This window comes from Pagrus pagrus (genome assembly GCF_965226575.1).
Source record: "Pagrus pagrus genome assembly, chromosome: 1".
Lineage (NCBI taxonomy): Eukaryota > Metazoa > Chordata > Actinopteri > Spariformes > Sparidae > Pagrus > Pagrus pagrus.
This window is the reverse complement of record NC_140185.1, coordinates 20810618-20826881: the sequence shown is the minus strand read 5'-3', so window position 1 is coordinate 20826881 and position 16264 is coordinate 20810618. Positions and strand designations below refer to the sequence as shown.

General features: G+C 40.4%; 1 long non-coding RNA gene across 1 annotated transcript; it reads left to right on the top strand.

Moving 5' to 3' along the window:
* Nucleotides 1-123: 123 nt before the first annotated feature.
* Nucleotides 124-12597, top strand: LOC311252852. Its single transcript, XR_014621587.1, has 4 exons — nucleotides 124-922; nucleotides 1053-1101; nucleotides 4820-4921; nucleotides 11858-12597. It is a non-coding gene; the product is annotated as an uncharacterized lncRNA (long non-coding RNA).
* Nucleotides 12598-16264: the final 3667 nt, after the last annotated feature.

Below are 16264 nucleotides of genomic sequence, written 5' to 3'. Positions count from 1 at the left end.
GGAAGTAACTTTAGTTTGTGCCCCAAGGACTGAAAGTTTTTCCACTTAAAGGAGAAGCCTTCAGGAGAATAAGGAGGTGTTTTGATGAAGGCCTCTTTCGTTAAATCAGCTGACAATAAAGTGGTTGATTTCCACATTTAACACATAAAGGATCCAATATCAAGCTGAACTGGAAATCACAGTATCGAGGCTTAAATAGATGTCATCAGGAACATGGGAAGTTAGAGGGAAGTTTCAGGAAAATCAAATAGTTTTATTTCAAATCAAATTCTGTTTATATAGCCCAAAATCACAAACATTGCCTCAGTGGGCTTTACAATCTGTACAGCGAGCTACATCCTCTGTCCCTCGAGATTCGAGTGAGGAAAAACTTGCCATATTGAGAAAAAAGCAACTTAACAGGGGAAAAGAGATGGAAGAAACCTCGGGAAGAGCCACAGTTTGGGATCCCTCTCCCAGGACGGACAGATATGCAGTAGATGTCGCATGTACAGAACAGAACAACAAAACACAGTTATACATTTCACTGACAGACTATCTGATACAAGTAAATTACATAAAATATTATGTGAAGAGTGTGGATCCAGGAGGACGACTGAGCAAGCCGAGGCATCGCCAAGTGGTGCCGGACTCACATGACTTCCACTCAACCGTGGTGACCTGAAAGAGGACAGGCCACACAAGATAATTAGCAATAAAAAAAGAAAGCATCAGAGTGAAGAGACATCACATTTTACAGAAGTACAGATATAAGGAGATAGTAAAACAGAAGAGAGAAATCGGAGCCCAGGGTATGACGATCCAGATCTGTCAATATGTGAGGCAGCGGGAGCCAGGAGAGAGAGAGGTTCCCAAGGGCGCCGTGGTCCAGCAGAAACGAGTGGCAGATGGAAACCAAAAATATTTCCTAGCTGTTCCAAATGTGTGTGTAGTACACCACTTTAATACAGTTCATACATCTCCTTTTCCATTCATATTTGATATGTCTGTGCTTTTAGTGTGAAACATAGTACAACTGACTCATCTCTCACTTTTTGTCTCATGATTTCCAGCAGACTGCATAATGGACTACAGCAGTGTACTCATATGGGGCCCCTGATGGTAAATACTTTTCCATTTTTTTTATTGTTTTACTTCACATGTATTAATATGCAGACTCAGCATCATGGGCACACAAATGTCTTCTCAGATCAATACAGTTACCAAACATCCTAGTAGATTAATTGGGGCGGCTGTGGCTCAGGAGGGAGAGCAGGTCGTCCAGTAATTGGAAGGTCGCTGGTTCAATCCCAACTCCCCTGGCTGCTTGCTGAAGCATCTTTGCCCAAGATACTGAACCCCAAAGTAGGGAAAGCACAAATGTAAATGTTGAAGCTTGTGATGGCTAAATTCCATTTAGCTTCTTCAGTTTCAGTGTCCTGGAAGTGTGCATGCTGGATCATTATCACACTGTCGGCAATTATTAATGTTCCTAGTAACACATTTTTTCCCACTATGACAAATAAGAATGTCTTTTGTCCTCTTTTATCAGACCATCACTTAATAACTTTTGAAGTTCTATTACTGGACTACACACCATTAGGCAAAAACTCCTTCACTAGATGTCTATCTGATAGTGCTGTAGCTAAATTTAAGGAAATTATACCGCTGGCACTAAACTCAATGCCATGTCTCAATATAATAGAGGACTCCTCCACTAACCTCAGTTCCTCACAAATCGATCATCTTGTTGATAGCACTGCAGGCTCATTGCGAACAACACTGGACTCTATTGCCCCCCTGAAAAGGAAACCTATAAAGCACAGGAGGTTAGCACCCTGGTATAACTCGGATACCCGCAAATTGAAGCAAACATCACGGAAATTTGAAAGGAAATGGCGTTCCACCAACTTGGAAGAATCCCGCTTAGCCTGGAAAGATAGCCTTAAAACATATAGGAAGGCCCTCCGCAATGCCAGAGCAAGCTATTACTCGTCATTAATAGAGGAAAACAAAAACAACACCATGTTTCTTTTCAGCACTGTAGCCAGGCTGACAGAAAGTCACAGCTCTACTGAACCATGTATTCCTACAACGCTCAGTGGTAATGACTTCATGAGCTTCTTCAATGATAAAATTTTAACTATTAGAGACAAAATCCATCATCGCTTGCCCTCAACTGGCACTATTGTATCTTTAAACACAGGAACCTCAGAAACAGTTCTAAATTCTGACTTATATTTAGACTGCTTCTCTCCCATTGACCTCCACCAACTAACTTCGATGGTTTCTTCATCTAGACCAACAACTTGTCTCCTAGACCCCATCCCAACTAGGCTGCTGAAAGAAACTTTACCTTTAATTAGCACATCTTTACTAGAAATGATCAACCTGTCTCTATTAACAGGATACGTACCACAATCCTTTAAACTAGCTGTAATTAGACCGCTCCTTAAAAAGCCTAATCTTGATCCAGAAACTTTAGCCAACTATAGACCTATATCCAACCTCCCTTTCCTCTCCAAGATCCTTGAGAAAGCAGTCGCCAACCAGCTATGTGACTTTCTTGATAAAAATAGTTTATATGAGGATTTTCAATCAGGTTTTAGAGCACATCATAGCACAGAGACGGCACTGGTGAAAGTTACAAATGACCTCCTAATCGCTTCTGACAAAGGACTTGTCTCTGTCCTGGTCTTACTAGATCTTAGTGCTGCATTTGATACCATTGATCATCACATTCTACTACAGAGACTGGAACACTTAATTGGCATTAAAGGACCCGCATTAAACTGGTTTAAGTCCTATTTATCGGATCGATTTCAGTTTGTACATGTTAATGATGAGTCATCCCTGTATACCAAGGTTAGTCATGGTGTTCCTCAAGGCTCCGTGCTTGGACCCATACTATTCACCTTATATATGCTCCCTCTAGGAAATATAATTCGGAAACACTCCATAAACTTTCATTGTTATGCAGATGATACACAGTTATACCTATCAATAAAGCCAAATGAAACTAATCAGCTTACTAAACTCCATGCATGTCTCAAGGACATCAAGACCTGGATGACCTGCAATTTTCTGCTGTTAAATTCAGATAAAACCGAAGTTATAGTACTTGGTCCTAAACACCTTAGAGATGCATTATCTAATGATATAGCGAGTTTGGATGGCACTAACTTGGCCTCCAGCACCACCGTCAGGAATCTGGGAGTTATCTTTGATCAAGATATGTCCTTCAACTCCCACATAAAACAAATTTCAAGGTCTGCATTTTTTCATCTACGTAACATTGCAAAAATCAGGCCCATCCTGTCTCAAAAAGACGCAGAAAAGCTAGTCCATGCATTTGTTACTTCCAGACTGGACTATTGTAATTCTCTATTATCAGGCTGCCCTAACAAGTCTCTAAAGAGTCTCCAGCTGGTCCAGAATGCTGCAGCACGTGTACTGACAGGAACTAAGAAAAGAGATCATATTACTCCTGTACTGGCCTCTCTGCACTGGCTCCCTGTAAAATCAAGAATAGAGTTTAAAATCCTTCTCCTCACTTACAAAGCTGTTAATGGTCAGGCACCATCATATCTCCAGGAGCTCATATTACCCTATCACCCAACTAGAGCATTACGCTCCCAGAACGCAGGATTACTTGTAGTTCCTAAAGTCTCCAAAAGTAGAATGGGAGCCAGAGCCTTCAGTTATCAAGCTCCTCTTCTGTGGAACCATCTTCCTGTTTTGGTCCGGGAGGCGGACACCCTCTCTACCTTTAAGAGTAGACTTAAGACCTTCCTCTTCGATAGAGCTTATAGTTAGGGCTGGTCCAGGACAGGCCCAGGCCTGTCCTGGACCAGCTCTTAGTTATGCTGCTATAGGCCTAGTCCGGGGGACAATGACACACTGAGCTTCTCTCTCCTCCCCTCTCCTCTCCTCTCCATCTGTATACATTATGCCTGTATACATGCCCCATCTCTGCATGTCACTGACTTGCTTCTTCCCCGGAGTCCTTGTGCTTTCTAGTCCTACAGGCTCCCTTGGATCCTGGCCGCGCCCGGGTCGTGGATCGTGGATGCGCCCACTGCTATGGCCCTGCCTGATCGTGGATGCGCCCACTGCTATGGCCCTGCCTGATCGTGGATGCGCCTACTGCTATGGCCCTGCCTGATCGTGGATGCACCTACTGCCATGACCCTGCCTGACACCCACCACTACTGTCGCTAATATTAGTCACATCTCTGTTACATACGTTCCACTACTATTATCGTACTGCATTGCTACATACCATCCTTGCCATTGATCATTACTACTGTTATCACTAGTAATCACATTTCCATGTGCATTTCATCATTATTGCTGTAATACATCTTTGTGTACTTTCACTCCTGTCAACCATCGCTTATAATTGAATACATTGTGATCTCGTTGATCTGCTCTGTACATGCGACATCTATTGCACGTCTGTCCGTCCTGGGAGAGGGATCCCTCCTCTGTGGCTCTCCCTGAGGTTTCTTCCGCATTTTTTCCCTGTTAAAAGGGCCTTTTTTGGGGCAAGTTTTTCCTCACTCGAATCGAGGGTCGAAGGACAGAGGGTGTCGTCTCTGTACAGATTGTAAAGCCCTCTGAGGCAAACTGTGATTTGTGAATTTGGGCTATACAAATAAAATTTGATTTGATTTGATTTGATTTGTCTATAAAAAATAAATCCTATTTCATATTTGGAGTTGCTCCCGGATTGGTATTGTCATCACAGTGCATCTTTCTTAAATTCACAGTCTTAATTACGTTGAGTTATGCTGGGAAAGTTGTCTAGTTCGGTTTATTTTTTTTATTTTTCCTCAAGGTCTCGTACACATCGAAGCAAATGGTTCCCCATGTGAGCAGTTTAACTGCCTTACTGCCACCTTGCAGGAGCACTTAAACAACAATCAATACACAGCCAAAGGTGAGTGCAGTCAGTACCAAATCTAGCTTTTTACACTAATGACCAAAGATTTAAGATATTTTAGATTAGATAATCCTTTATTGATCCTCCAGTGGGGACATTTGGACGTTAGAGCAGCATAAGTGTATTTTGTTATGTTTGGTTCACTTCTGGAGTCAACCTTTGGGCAGTGGTGTGTAATCCCCAGGCAATAACAGTGTGAGGTTGGGACTAAAAGGGAGCGAGGAGCTAAAATTACTGTCTTTTCTCTCTTTTCTGCTCTATCCATCACAAAAAGCTGCAGGTCTGTGTGCCTGTTTGACCGAGGGCGGGGCTACTCACACACACACACACACACACACACACAGGCAGGAAGAGCAGAACAGAGAGGTAGACAGTGCATAGGGTGAAGCGTGCACTTTAGCTGTATTCACAAAAAATCTAGAGCAGGGCTGCCCAAGGATCTTTGTGCCATTTTGCATTGTAACAACACAATTCAATGGGTGTTAAGTTTCAATTTTGGCCCTGGAAGTGAAAAAGCTTGGTGGTTTGCTTTGTTTTTGCTGACGCTGCTCTCTCCCTTCATTCACTTTATAGCTTGTTTGACTACTGCTGCTGCAGTACTGTTGTCCTCAAGGGCCCCATTACACTGCATGTCGTCAGGTTTGACTTCTGACAGCTGCGTAATTGTAGGCTGTGTTAGATGTTGGAGAGTGAAACATACAAGCAAATTATTTATTTAGCATACTGTCACCGTAGCATCTTACAGGAAATAACTGCTGGTAAACCCGGCCTGCTGGTTAGGAGAGAGTGAATCAGCACAAGTATGCAGAGCTAAGCTGGCAGGTTTTGACTGGATTATGTGGAAATGGTGGGAGGAAGCAAAGAGAGAAGGATTTTTGCTTTGTTTGCTCCAGAACCTCAGCTCACAAAAACTATATTAACCTGGAATGAACTCAAAAGCTCCTACGTGCAGGTTTCGGTAGAGTATTTGTTGCAGTGATGAACTGTATTACTGCTTTGCCTGGTACCAGAAAGCCAGATAGTTTATAATACACAAACAATAAGTCACCAGATAAAACATCTCCCCTATATACACCCTACATCAGTCAAGATGGAGAAAATGGGGCGTATTAATAAACTGATATATGTGAACTGGAAAGAAACCAGCAGGAGTGGCACAAATAAATTACAGACCCCGCAACAATAGAGACAATGGAGACCCCCTGTGGTTCCCATATCTCCAGACATCCATAACTCAATGACATCTCCGCACACTAATGTAAGTAATATAGCAATCAATTATCATACATGCTTGTGGTTTAAAGCACTGGCTACTGATACAACACTGAAAGTACTGTTATAGCCTACCCCCCCCAAAAAAATTTGAGGCTGTGTTTTCTACATTCTGGTGACATTTAAAGAATGAAAATAACAAAATGATAAGCAAAATGCAACAGCTTTTTTTGTGTCAAATAAAGTGTAAACTTGCTTAAATCTGTGGCATTAAGTTATACTTATCACTTTTCATCCATCCCTTTTTTGCCCCTGCCTTTTAGAGAGTCTGTACATGCCACTGCCCTCTGTTTGTCAGCCTCTCGATGGGGACTGATGTGGTGCGACCTCCGTGATTGACAGAAACACTGACATGGCAGATTTTACATCCCCGTTTCTTTAAGACTTTAGAAACAGGAATTCTTCTCTCCAGGGCATCTGAAATTTGTTTAAATATTAACTCTCTCTCCTCTTCTTTTCTCTGTCTGTCTCTCACTCAATGAGGTGGATGAGGCGCAACAGTACAGCAGACTGTATGATCTGGTGAAATATTTTATAATTCGACATGATTGGGGGTGGGTGTGGCCAGGGGACTCCATAGCGCAACGTAACGTTGGAAACTTTTAGCGAAAATCATTTTTGATCATCATGAAATTCACAGGACTCATAGCTCTCATCGATTTAGCCACAAATTAGTTTTATTGGAATTTGTGCCGCAACAGGAAATCGGCCATCTTGAATGGCGTGCGGCGATTTTAATTTTTCCAACATTGTTTAGAGGTTTAGCATGTTCGCAGACTCACCAAATTTGACATACCGTATTTCCGTAGGTTCAAACTTAGGAGTACTTTAATTTGATGCCACAACTGCCCTCAGGTGCAGCACAACAGCTCAGTAGCGCCCCCTAATGCCTTTTCCCATTTGGTACATACAGACAAACTCCTACAAACACCAAATTTGGCAGATCCATCACTAGTCACGAACATTGATATCTGATATGGGTCTGGGCCTTTTTAAATGCAAAGATGGCACCACAGCACCCCCACGAGGATTCAAAAGGGCGCTTAAGCTTGAAGCCCCGCCTCTTACATGCACATACATGAATGAAATTCGGTATGCATATGTATCATTACCAGACGCACAAAACAAGAATCAACACCCATACCCTCAGTCCAACAGGAAGTCCGCCATTTTGATTTGAAGTTGAGATTTCGCCGCCGTTTTGACCCATTTCCTGCCTTGTACTTTAACGAACTCGTCCTATAGATTTAACACCACAGACTTCACATTCATGCAGGATCATCTTCAGACCTTGAAGATGAAAAGTTATCAAAAGCTTTCGCCTCCGTTGTACCTGGTGGGCGTGGCAGTGTGGTCAATTTCGATCCTTCGCCATAAAGCAGGAAGTCCTTATAACTTCAACATACAATTTCCCATCTACACCAAATTGCTCACACATGGAGAGGGGTTCGTCCATATGTCTATGCATCAATACTGTCTCATATCTATAGCGCCCCCTAACGCCAGATCATGTGAACAACAACTTTCTCCGATCTTCATTAAATTTGCAGTCATAGGTCTCATCAATTTAGACAGGAATTAATTTTGTGGAACTTCTCGCCCAAACAGGAAGTTGGCCATCTTGGATTGCGTATGGCCATTTTCTTTTTTCAAACATACAATTTCCAATCTACACCAAATTCCTCACACATCTACATGGTTTCACCCTGAATACGACTATGCATCAATACTGTCTCATATCTATAGCGCCACCCACTGGACACAAGAAGTCACTGCAAATTTCTCTGTTGTGTTTTGGGTGACATGGATCCTATTTAGGTGGGATGCGCGCGCCCTCCGATGGCGCAACAGCCCAACATACGTGGGACGCGAGGGCCCGTTCATCACTGCTTGCAGTTTTAATTCATACTTAAGTTGGCTTTTGAAGACTTCTACATCGGTCTATTTTTTATAATATTTAAAAAAATGGTAATTTACCTTTAAGGTATTAGGAAGAGAAGGATCTTAATGGACTGATTTTTTTCTGCCTAAACAAACTAAATAAACAAACTCACTTCGTTTACATGACTGAATAAACTGACTAAAGAAACTGACCTTAAAGGACAACACAATTCCATACTGTTTTACTTTGTTTATATGTGGCAGACCCTGCCACCTTTCTAGCCTCAAACAGTGTTCTTCTTATTTTCCTCTGAGAACAGCTTTTTTTATTCAGTGATGGAAACAATAAATATTTCTGAGTTTGTATTATTACCTCAGTAGTATTATAAATATTACATTTTTATGTGTGAATTTCTTCTCCAAAACTCAAATCACTATAACATTTTGCCTGCCACCTGTCACACGGTCACCCAGGGAAAGGAAGGCTAAGGAATGTTCTGTCCTGTGTTGACAGCGACAGCAACAACAATGCCACTTGCATATGCTAGGAGGATAAAGTTGTCTGTTGTCTTCTTCCTCTCAAACAAAAGCAGTTAACAAAGTAAAGTCAGAAAAAGTATTTGATGTATTTTTAATATTTTTAATATTCATTCTGTTGACTTTGACTTTTTGTAGGTTACTCCCAGGGTTGGGTCCCTAGGGGGCCCCTAGCAATACCCTTATGCCCACCTCGCCTCTAGAGCACCCAAGGTCAACTGTACAATACATTCTCTCAGTGAATTGCCCGACCACCAGGGGGTGCATCTGACAGGAGTTTATAACAGCCAAGACCTCTCATTATATTATCATAGCAATTAGATTTTTTTCTTCTGCCTGATAATTATCTGTATTTTTTAAAACCTTTTGCACTTTTAGCTTCAATCACATACAGTAGGTTGAAGGAGAACATTGTGTCCATCTGTGTTTTTCTTCCTTTTCTTTAATTTGGATCAGCTGTGAAGCCTCTTAACTTACCTTTTCATTTCTCATAGTCTGAGATGCTTAAAGGGAATTTGAAAGAGTTGCAGAATGAATAATAATGGTCTACATTTTTAGGTTTACTTGTCGCCATAATGATGAATAACATAAATTGCCTTAAATGTAAAACGTGCAATGATGAACAGTCTAAGCAACATTTTATCAACAACATATTATAGGAGACAAACTGACGGTATAATCTTTGGGGATGTTGTTTTTAACATTTAAGAAGTCAAAGCAATGTTTAAGTTCTCGGACCTTCAAAAATAGACTGGCCAACTGTGGCTCTGCTAGGCGGTCTTAGCAGTGTGAGATGTGAAGATAACAAAAAAAACATGATTAATATCCGCACTGACTCATCTTTGTCTGACTTGAGCAATACATAAAGAAAGAGGAACTTAGTTGTTTGGTGGGATAGGGGCCCAAGGCCTTATATGGGTGTATATTGGTGAATGTACGTGTTTGTGGGTAGTTTTTTTATGAAGATGTGCAAAAAAGTTACATTGAAATGGTATAAAATAGACAGCAGATTAGGTCTAGAACTGCCCAGTAGTATTCTAGTGTGTCATGCAGAAGAAAAAAAGCACGTTTTCCGATGTGAATGTGTGAGGCTTTGTGTGTGTGTGTGTGTGTGTGTGTGTGTGTGTGTGTGTGTGTTTGTGTGTGTGTGTGAGTTTATGCGTGTGTGTGTGTCCATGTGCCTTGTGATTCACCCTTGTCTAATAATACCCACAGCCCAGTAGTCTGATAGTTGAGTCTTGTGGAGTCCAGAGAAAATGAGGAATCAGGAATAAGAAGTGAGAGGGCTGGATGTCCCCTCGCATGCATGTCAAGCGACCGTTCCATGTCATTGTGAAACACATGACGGCCACTGAAACCTCTGTCGACTATCAGCCAGGAAACAAACGCCTGCTCTGTGGACTGTCCACCCACAGAACTGAAATTTTCAGTGTTATATTCTCATGTTTTAGCAGATTTCAGAAGAGTCACATGAGAAACAGAATCCATTTTATTATAAAACCCACTCGGAGATCTCACTCGTAAACAGGCCCCGCCGTCTGGAGGCCATATCGACCCTGTATGTGCCTGCTGGATTGCCTGTCAGGCTCACTGACTGCCCGCTGAAAGCTCAGAATTGGGTAGTGCAAAATTGCATTGCATGTCCAAGTGACCATGTAATCAGACACGTGTTAATTTGTGGCTCACACTCGTGTCTTGAGAAATGAAAAGGTGTCAGTATGATAAACCATCCTACATATGTTCTTCTGTTTTCTTCTTTCGAAATTAAGTTGAATTAAATTTGCATTCATTTCTGTGCTTGAATTCTGCAGTTTTTATTGTTAGCAGGTCGAGGTTCATATGCATATCAGACTTTATGCACCTTAAAACACGTATTATGTGCAAGCAAACATTTCAGTATAACTAGAAACAGAAATGTAACTTAAGGGGGACCTTCATTTCATTCCTTTCCTTCAGTGTTTTTTACAGGTTTCATGTGCATGTAAAAGATCTTGTAAGTTAAAAATGCTCCTCTTTCCCACAGAAAACACTGCTCCTGAAACGCCTCATCAGTCGTCCTGCCTTTAATTCTGTGGCCTCATGCCATCAAACAATGTCACTATGTCACACATTTGCATAATTCATGCCCAGCATTGAGTTTGGCACATAAGAATTAATGTAGCACAGCTGCTCTGTTGTTTTTAGCAATGCTGGCTCAGGCATGAGTGAGCTGACCAATCAGAGGAAACTAGGTAATCGGTAGGGTGGGACTTAAAGAGACTGGAGCTAGAACAGACAGTATAACACCACTGATGTGTTTTCTGAGCACGAAAGCATGTAAACCTGCTCTAGAAGAAACCAAAAATAACATTATGAACCTGAAAATGTGCATAATATATGTCCTTTAAAAAATACATTTGCTCTCTGTAACTCTGCAGCTGCGAGCCGGCTTTCGTTTAATACAAGCTAGTCTGGATACTCCTCACCATGGGTGCAGCTGCTCTGTTTTTCAAATGAGCCCCTCTCATTCATTCAGTGAGAACAAATGAAAATGAATGAGCGGATTTGAATACTTGTTATTTATTCTAGCTTTTGATGTCTCAGGGGGTGCCACTGCTGCTGTGCTGACGCTTCTGCACACAAAATTATCACAAAAATATCTGTTAGTCACACAAATGCATTCCTCGTTTTGCAAAAATAGTCCTTTAATTCATGCTGATGTATTGTTTTATATTCTACCACTCTCCTTTTTGAAATAGAGTTGCTAAAATATGTGAGCTCTCTCTGCCTTTTATTGAAATTAGTGAGATAAAGGGGAGGCATTCAAGCTGATGAACAAGAGATAAAGAAGAGCATTGTTAAATTCAAACCGTGACCAAACTTCTCTAAAATATCTTATATGTTTACACATAACCTGCATCACTTAAAACTATAAAAATATTGTCGAAAACGTGCAACAGCATTTGCTCTTTACCAAAAACCTGAAAACGAAAGAAAAAGAAGCCATTAAATATAGATTCTTAGTGGACATGCAGTGTCAACACAAATTGGTCACCCATTGTGTCATTGTGTGGTGGTAATTACAGTCAATCAGAAACTAAAGAGGTTCAATGAGTTTAATGGAGGCCACAGGTTTTAAACTCAAGATATCAAGTTGTGACCTCGAATGAACTGAGCTCATCAGCATCAGGAGTTCACAGTGGATTCACTCACCCTTAAACACTTGTTTAGTAGGAAGAGTTTGTCACCTTCTTGTTTTTAAAGGAAGAAGAAGAATAAAGAAGAAGGAGAACAAGTAGAAGGAGAAGAAGAAGAAGAAGAAGAAGCCTTATGTTACCAACCTAAATTGGTAGAATTAAGGAAGTTTTTAGTTCCCCTGCTAATTCAGAGATATATAGAAAGCCTGCATTTTTCAACCACCTTTGGCAATTTGCTTCCAGTACTTCAACAACTCCCCGGTGGACACCTTTACAGCCTGTCGATGGATGTTACAGCACAGAGTGCAGCGGTAAGACTGTCTGAGACTGTGGGCGTATCCTGATCTTCCTTTTACGAGCACGCTGATGTTAGATTAGTATTACTTTGTGTGTTGTAAGTGTACAATGTTGAGTTTATGAGCTGGTAAATCTGCAGTATTGACTTTTATTTATTATTTCAGAAGTGTTTTTTGTCTGTTTGCCTACGTTTACGTATCATTTTTTACAGCTTATTACTAATAGCATGCTTTACATGCACATTACATTTTACTCTACATTATCTTTAATGTTTTTAAACATCTTTTATCTGCAACATATAATCAGCTAAAATGTACAAATCAACAAGAGATGTATGTGAGTTTGTTTCTGTTATTAAGGAGTTGTAATTTAATGTGTTAATCTTTTTAAACCCTGCCATTTTTTAAACTTTACAATGTCTTGGATGATTCCGTTTTTGTTCACAATTAATTAAAGTAAGTTTTTCTTTGCCTGCATCGAAATTTAAAGAAAGGCACAGCCTGCCTTGGGGACTTTTCTGTCTTTCTTTCTTTTTTAGACAAAGACTTTTTTTTATTTCAACTGAATTACTCAACCAGCTCAGAAGAAATGGTGAGCGAAGACGATTACGAAATTTGAATACTGCCGCAGGAGTTACAGAGTGTGGACATCAACCTGCAGTCATTCTGGTCAAACTGATGTTCTGCAGAGGAGGAGTGCAACACTTCCTGTTGCGACGCACTCTGTATCCTGTTTTCCACAGTCAGTGGTCATGCGTGTCATTCCCCCTCTGCGAGGCTGTGTGGGTATGATCTTGTGACCCTGGGCTGTGAATCTTCTGAGACTGAATACACGGAGACTTTGAAAAACTCTAAATGTCAGCACAAAAAAAATGTATAATAGCACAATGAATGCGTCCAAGGAAAAGACTGTGACGTTAGTCTAGCTTGCACAAAGTTGACAGGTCAGACTACAGTAAACAGCAGTATTTCATTGTATAATCCTTCTCAGTTTGAAGCGTTGGCAGCTCCAGCAACAGTACTGTTTGATGACTATCAGACCGTGCTTCCCTCAGAATATTAGCAGCCTCTTAAAATAAGTGCATACAAAGATAGTGATGAGAACATTGACACCTCCACACGACGGGCCCAAAGGCCCTAGGGGCACAGCTATGTGGCCAAGTATTAAGAGGTGCTACTGTAACTGTTTGTGTGCTTGTGTGAGCTTGAACCATCAGAGATATGTATCTTGTGACTGCATTCAGATGGAAAACTGTGAAGTGCTCAGTTACACCCTGTGGTGGGACCAAACCAGAAAGCAGCACTTGGTCAGACTGACTGCAGGTCACAAGTATGTAACTTCACAGTGTGTTGCTTATACCAGAAAACAAATTAACAATGTTAGCAACTTTACTTTATACTGTAGGCCTATATCTCACTGGACATGTTTTTAGTTGGAGACACAATAACATCAAAACCCAATCATCAGAATAAGTGTTAGCTAAGTAGGTTTCTGCAAAACTACTACAACTACTACTAAGTTCAAGCTTAGTCAATTTTTCTCGTCACTAGTTAGGTTTAGGCACAAAAAACACGTGGTTATGTTCAGAAAAACATCATGGTTTAGCTTGAATTACCTCTTTTGGTCTCCACAAACACGGCTGGAAATGTCGTCCGGTTCGAAGCCTCGTCATTTGTCAGTATGGTACATGGCCTGTGCCACAGCAACCTTAAATGTATGTGGTTTGCAGAAGTGTTAACTGCTAACATTATATCCTGGCACTTGGCTGGAGCACCTGTTCAATGTAATACAATATAATGCATTAGCCCTTTTGTACAGAAGGCTTTTTAGGCCTAAGATTGTGCTTTTCTTGGCTTGGTACTATTTTGTATTGGTTAGCTTAGAATAAACAACTAGCATGGTTCGGTTAAAAACTGACATAACTAAGATGCATCTCGTTTTGCACCTGGGCAAGAAAAAGTCAGACCCGTAACCCCCTGTTAAACCAAAATGTACCATTTTAATGCTTCAATTTTTATGCAGATCAAACAAATCAGGTATAAGCATGTTGATAAGAAAGCTTAAGTGGTGCTGGTAGGTGGATTTTGTTAGACAAAAGCAGGCTGGCTGTTTCCCTCCCTTTTCCGGTCTTTGTGCTAAGCTAAGCTAAGCCAACATCTGCTGGCTGTAGCTTTATATTTAGGCCGACTGTACAGATATACAGATAGGAGAGTGGGATCGATCTTGTCATCTCAACTCTTGGCGAGAAAGCAAATTAAGTGTATTTCCAAAATGTTCCCAACTACTCTTTTATGTTGCAATACCAAACAATAAAACACTCAACACTAATAGCTAAAAGTCCAACTTTGAAAAATGTTAATGCAAGATTATATAACTAGCTCATGTAATTGTGTCGAATGAGAAATTATTTCTACCTCATACAAGTTAAAACTTGAATATTCAAGCAATAATACTCACCTTTGCTCGTTTTGACACATTAGCTAATGTTGAAAACTTTAAATAATGCTATCTACTGAGCCAATTTGTAGACTTGGTGATCCTTCTCTATTTGTGCTATTGGTACACTACATTATGTAGTAACTGACACTTGTTACTACATATGCTGTTGTTCAAAAGTAACATCGGATCACCTTAAGTTAATGCTTTTGAGTATTATTAGCAAAATATAGTTAAATTAAGTAAAAGTACTCACTTCATTACTGAATACTGATGCCATAGTGTGCTATAAAGTTTTGTTTTTTTTTGCTTGGTGGTTTAATTTATTTAATCATCATCATTTTTATAAGCTGCAAGTAAAATCCTGTAGCCTAACTATAGCTGAAGACTAAATGTAGCGGAGTGAAAAGTACAATATCTCCTCCGGAATTGTTGTGGAGTAAAAGTTCACAAATGCATCGATTAGAAATACCCAAGTAACATACAAGTACCCCAGACTAGATTCTGTACATAGTTAACGTTACTTCCCTTTACTGCTTACATTATGTCTTGTGAGGCTTTTCAGTTATTTTTTCAGGCGTGAACTGATATGAATCAACACATCTCTGACACGGTCTTAGCTAAAACTGGACAACGTGTGAGTGTCACATGTTGTATAACAGTGCACTATACACGTGTTCATGTTTTTGTGTCTACCACTGCATTATGAAAACAAGATGTAATATAGCTGGTTCAGGGAGTCTTAAAATCTGTCAGTGGCTTACAATACAGCCCCAGGCCACTTTATTAGGAACATCTAACAAATGTAAATCAGTGAACAGATCGAACAGGACAGAAGTTCAACATTTATGAAGATGATCATGTCCAGTTATTGTACAAGAGGTGACAGATCAACTATATGTTTGTGACTGTAGTTTGCAGTGGTGTTGTACCGGACTGTATTGTGTTGAAATGTGTCACGTCACTGCACGCTGCTACCTCGATAATAAACATACAGATATACAAAAATGTCTTCCTCTGAGCGTGTACAGGCATACCTAATAAAGTGGTCACTGAGTACATATTGCCAGTTCAAGCAGTTATATAGTCACCGTAAAAATCATATGCACATGACAAATAGAGACACTTTGGGAAAAAAACACAGCAGGGCATGTGATCTGTCAGGGTAACAGTGTTTACGGCCTTTTTACAATGTCGCAATCTGCCCGCAGAATGTTTTTAATGCGCGCACAGGGTTTTAAATGACTCAGTTACACTATAATAAGAAAAGTTTGAGTTTTTAAGAATACATTTTAGCCATTACCTGTAGTTGATTTGTATCTCAGCAAGACTGTGGTGAGTTTTGGAGGAAGGATTTTGGTGTTACCTGCTTTCTTCTGTTAACTGTACTTTCTCATATGTCTTTAAAAATGTCATTTATGTCACAGTTTGTATTTTTGAGTTATGTCAGGTGTATACAAAGCTGTGTTTAAATTCCACACTAATGTCTTTTTATCTTCATGTAAGATCTGGTAAAAAATACTAAAGGGTGGCAGCTCTTTCCTACAGAGGCAGACTCTAGTTTGCACAACAGCACCTGCAGCTTGTATAAAGTCAGTGCCTCGTTAAAGGACATTTCAGGAGGCCAAACTGCATGTTGTAGAAGAAAGTGTTAGCAGATTGAAGCACAGTGGGCTAAACCACCCAGGTCATCATGTCACACAAGAATCAACAGAAAAATCTAGCAGCAAGGCGACTAACC